The sequence below is a fragment of the Scylla paramamosain genome, unplaced genomic scaffold (genome assembly GCF_035594125.1).
Source record: "Scylla paramamosain isolate STU-SP2022 unplaced genomic scaffold, ASM3559412v1 Contig131, whole genome shotgun sequence".
NCBI lineage: Eukaryota > Metazoa > Arthropoda > Malacostraca > Decapoda > Portunidae > Scylla > Scylla paramamosain.
The window spans coordinates 67,501-72,500 of NW_026973796.1; the positions used below are offsets into that span (position 1 = coordinate 67,501).

Consider the following 5,000-nt stretch of genomic DNA (forward strand, 5'->3'; position numbering starts at 1 on the left):
CCACCACCAAGACCCAACAAGTCCCAAACTGTCCCCTGACCTCCCCACTCTCATCGATGCTTCCAGTCACTCTACCCACACACACACACACACACACGCACACACACACACACACACCACACACACCACTGAGGGCATCCTGTAGTGTTTCCTCGTCTCGTCCTCTCCTCCCGGCCCTTGTGCTTCCCGCCGCCTCCCGGTGTTGTCTAGACCAAAACTCCCGGCAGGTTTTTTTTTTTTTTTTTTTTAATCCACTTTGCAGGCTTGTGGGGTTTTACGAGTGATTGTTTCAGGGATGCGCACTTAATTTATTTTTGTTTGTCCCGCCGGGTTTGGTTTTTGCTGAAGTGGTAAGTCTGTTTTGAGGTTATTAGTGGAACTGCGGGTAATTGCACTGAAGTGACAGGAAAAGTGGGAGTATTAGCTGTTTTTTATATTAATGTTGTAGGTGAAAGTATGATTTTTGTCGAGTTTAATAGGTGAAAATTTGTGTTTATATCAGGCCAGTGGTGGTACTGCGGGTAATTGCATTGAGGTGAGAGGAAAGTGTGCGGTAATAGTTGTGTTTTGCATTAGTATTGTAGATTTGTATGTATGGTTTCAATTTTGGTGAATGAAGATTTTTGGATGGTTTGAGATTGACTAGGAGGGTTTATGGATGCTTTGGGTTTACAGGGAAGGTTCGTGGATGGCTTAATGGTTGGAGCCGGAAGATTTTTGTCTGATCAGGTTTTTTATTATGATAGGTTTGGGGATAGTTTAGAATTTGACGAGGGGAAGCTAATGGATGGTTTGGGACGAGGGTCTGAGTGAAGGAAGGCCTTGACGTTGATAAAGGAAAGTTCTTGGACCGTTTGCAATTTGGCGAGGCAAATTAGTGGACATTTTTTGGTTTGAGATTCGATGATAAAAATTTTGTGGATGGTTTAAGATGTTTCAGGACAAAGGGTTAGGCGAGGGTGACGGAAGGTTTGTGTGTGTTTTGGAGTTTGGTTAGGGTTTGGTGAGTGTAGTCAGGAACCTTCCAGCCATCCATCACTCGCGGACACTGGCACTGAATGGATGGGCGCCGCTGAGAGTTTGGCCCACTTGTGTTAAGGTGATTTGTGGCAGTGGACCTGAAACGAGAGAGAGAGAGAGAGGAGAGAGAGAGAGAGAGAGAGAGAGAGAGAGAGAGAGAGAGAGAGAGAGAGAGGTGTTTGATGGTGTTTGGGGTTTACATAAAAACATAAGAAATAAGGGAAGCTGCAAGAAGCGACCAGGCTTACACGTGGCAGTCCCAGTATGAAATATACCTACCTATTTCCACTTATCATCCCCATCCATAAACCCGTCTAATCTTCTCTTAAAGCTCCTTAATGTCTTAGCACTAACAACATGATTACCGAGTCCGTTCCTCTCATCTACCACTCTATTTGAGAACCAATTTCTTCCTATCTCTTTCCTAAACCTAAATTTCTCAAGCTTGAACCCGTTATTTCTTGTTCTGTCCTGGTTGCTGATCCTAAGAATTTTACTTATGTTCCCCCCTTGTTATAACCCTAAAGGTCGATTCACACACATCAGTGACGTATCAGTGCCGTGTCCGTTCAGTGTCAGTGATACCGTGTTGTTTCCGTGACGTCTATTCACACACATCCGTGGTGCTGCCGTACACCGTGAAATCAGTGTTTTCCAGGATGGCAAAGTTTTCGGACGTGGAGTTGGCAATGATTGCCATAATTCTTGATGAAGAGGAAGAGGCAGAACAAAAAGTGAAGAAAAGAAAGTGGGTACATGAAGCGTGGCAGAAAAGAGAAACTGAAGGAGAGTTTGCGACTCTGTTCAAGAATTAACAGATGATGAAACCAAATTTTTTCAGTACTTTAGAATGTCCAAAAACTGCTTCTGGATATTGTTCAATAAAATGAAAACTCAACTGAAGAAACAAGACACCCACTGGAGAAAGGCCATTAAACCAGAGGAACGATTAGCAGTTTGTTTAAGGTAAAATAATACTCCGTCTTTGTAGTTGGTCATTTACTGCACTTATCTATCTAAATCCGTGCTGGAGATTTCATAGACTCTTTAAACTTTTAAAAGTTTATTTTCATGCTAAGTGACAGTACGTACATTAATTTGTTTCTCACTCTCAAAATTCATCATTACTTATGTGTGTTTCTTGACGTTAGTGATAACGCTAATGTTTTAAGTTTGTATAGCCTATTGAAGAGTTAAGAATCCTGAAAGTTGAAAAGTAGTTTTGCAAAGGATTGGCGCTGTTTGGAACTGATGTATAAGTAGATAACTTCTGTTGCTGATCTCCATATGTTACTGTTGTATGTTCCTGCACTGGCTGAGGTGAGGGATGTGGAGTCGAAGTTGATGATGTAGAAGCTGAAGGCTCAGGTAGTCTTTCAAATGATGTTGATTGATAAGCATTTGCATTTCATATTTCTGTACTGTAGCAAATATTTCAGATTTTGCTACATTCAAATAATAAGGGGTCAAAGTCTTGAGAGTTGGAGCAATGCCTGCTAGAAATGCGTCAACAGGGTGTGGTGGGTGGAAGCGGTTTGATTTTCTTGTTTACTTATCAAATACTCCATTAATTTTGCAGAAGCTGTTTGTTGAGGTGCCACTCTCTTCTTTGATTTCCTGCTAATGACTTAACTTTAGCTTCAAGAGTAGGCTTTGGTGAGGGCAATGGTTGTGTCTGCAAATCTTCATGCAGGCCTCCGTCCAATACTGTGGTTCCCTGCATCTGTCTGGATGTTCTCTTCTTCGTCCTCCTGGTTTTCTACAACATCGTCGTGATTGTTTCCTTCATGTTCCTCACTTGCGATGTTTCCCTTTGTTTCCCTCTCGTGCATGTATAACTTTAAAAAGCTTAATTGCTCAGAAAATTTGTACAGTTTAATTTTCTTTGCACTTTGCCCACTCTTAGTTGAAGTCTTCTTCATAGATTTTCTGTAATTGTCCCTTATATGTTCCATCTGCTTTTACATGCTGAACCTGAAACAACAAAAGTTTTGATATAAGTTAAATTTCCTTGTTTCAGGTACCTAGCTACAGGGGATTCCTTAAGGACAATTTCGTTCAGCTACCGCTTGGGGCATAGCACAGTGTACAAAATTGTTATGGACACTTGCAGGATAATAACAGAAAATCTCATGAGCGAAGTACTACCAAAACCTTCAACAGAGATGTGGAAATCCATTGCTAGTGACTTTTCAACACTTTGGAATTTTCCTAACTGCTTGGGAGCTTTGGACGGGAAACATTTTACCATTCAGGCTCCCCCAAATAGTGGTTCTTTGTACTTTAACTATAAGAAGACATTTCAGTTGTTTTGTTGGCGCTTGTTGATGCACATTACAATTTCATCACAATTGATGTTGGTGCATATGGAAAGAGCAGTGATGGGTGGAATTTTTGCAAATTCTGGTCTAGGCAAAACACTACAGCAAGGCACATTATCAGTACCAGGGAATGCTACATTGCCAGGCACAAATAGTACTAAGGCTCCGTATGTAATGGTTGGTGATGAAGCATTCCCTCTAAAAACTTATTTGATGCGACCATATCCTGGACAAGATTTGGATAATTCTAAGCGTGTCTTTAATTACAGACTGTCTCGTGCCAGAAGAGTTGTGAAAATACGTTTGGCATTTTGTCTCAAAAATTTAGAATATGTAACAGAAGAATTCAAGCAAAACCAGAAATGTTGATCACATGATACTTGCAATCTGTGTTCTGCATAATTTCATTAGAAAATATGATGTAGAAACACGCCCGCATGTGGTAAATGCAACAGTGCCTAAAACAGCAGAAGCAAGACTGAAAATCTGCCTCTGCAGGGTGGAAATGCAACAAGAGATGCGTTAGCTGTAAGGGAGCTGTACAAAGATTACTTTAATTCAGAGGCCTGGATCTGTGCCATGGTAGTTTTGATGACTGCATATAAGAAGTCTAGGTACCTAGCAAAAGTAAACCTGCCATGTAGTGTGACTACAAAATTAAGAATATATCAAATACATAAATGAAAAAGAAAAATGTGATGTGAGGTGTTGTGGTGTGGTATGAGGTGTGGTCTGCTGTGGTGTGGTGTGGTGTGGTGTGGTGTGATGTGAGTTGTTGTAGTTTGATATGAGGTGAGATGTGGTGGTGTGGTGTGATGTGTTAGACTACTGTACACAATATTAAAAAGAGTACTTACCATCTACTTTCATTTCTTCTCCTATTTTATTCCATATATCTTGTTTAAAGTTGGAATCCATATATTTTGGTTGTGAGAGATCATACAGAACTGGATGGTTCCGCACCAGTTCAATGAGTAGTTCGTCATCCATAGCTTCCGGCGTCCGTGAAAATCTGAAAATATCGGTGGCGACGATATTCAGTTTCACGGAACGGAGACGTAACGGTCACTGAGAGTCAAAACACGGTACTGCGCCGGACGTGTGTGAACGCGTCAGTCAAATTCAAAGTAACGATATTTTTTTTCACTGACACTGAAGCACTGAGCGGATACGGCACTGATACGTCACTGATGTGTGTGAATCGACCTTAAATCTTTGCTTTCCCATGCCGGGAATCGAACCCGGGCCTCCTGGATGAAAACCAGGTATCCTAGCCACTAGACCACATGGGAATTACTGATCCTCGGAGCATCCCCCGTGCGGAGGCGTGTCAGACTCTCTCTCTCTCTCTCTCTCTCTCTCTCTCTCCTCTCCTCTCTCTCTCTCTCTTCTCTCTCTCTCTCTCTCTCTCTCCTCTCTCTCTCTCTCTCTCTCTCTCTCTCTCTCTCTCTCTCTCTCTCTCATAAGAACATAAGAACATAAGAAATAAGGGAAGCTGCAAGAAGCGACCAGGCCTACACGTGGCAGTCCCTGTATGAAATATACCTACCTATTTCCATCTGTTTATCCCCATCCATAAACTTGTCTAATCTTCTCTTAAAGCTCTCTAGTGTCCTAGCACTAACTACATGATTACTAAGTCCGTTCCACTCATCTACC

General features: G+C 41.7%; 2 long non-coding RNA genes and 1 other non-coding gene across 3 annotated transcripts; 1 reads left to right on the plus strand and 2 right to left on the minus strand.

Annotated features, from left to right (window-relative positions):
- The first annotated feature begins 1,541 nt into the window (after positions 1-1,541).
- LOC135099482 (uncharacterized) lies at positions 1,542-4,198 on the plus strand. Its single transcript, XR_010267993.1, has 2 exons — positions 1,542-1,986; positions 3,041-4,198. It is a non-coding gene; the product is annotated as an uncharacterized LOC135099482 (long non-coding RNA).
- Positions 2,067-4,534, minus strand: LOC135099481 (uncharacterized). Its single transcript, XR_010267992.1, has 2 exons — positions 4,199-4,534; positions 2,067-2,994 (listed from the first exon to the last, which is right to left on the minus strand). It is a non-coding gene; the product is annotated as an uncharacterized LOC135099481 (long non-coding RNA).
- A 27-nt stretch (positions 4,535-4,561) lies between these two features.
- Positions 4,562-4,633, minus strand: Trnae-uuc (transfer RNA glutamic acid (anticodon UUC)). The gene has a single exon. It is a non-coding gene; the product is annotated as a tRNA-Glu (tRNA).
- Between the last annotated feature and the right edge of the window lie 367 nt (positions 4,634-5,000).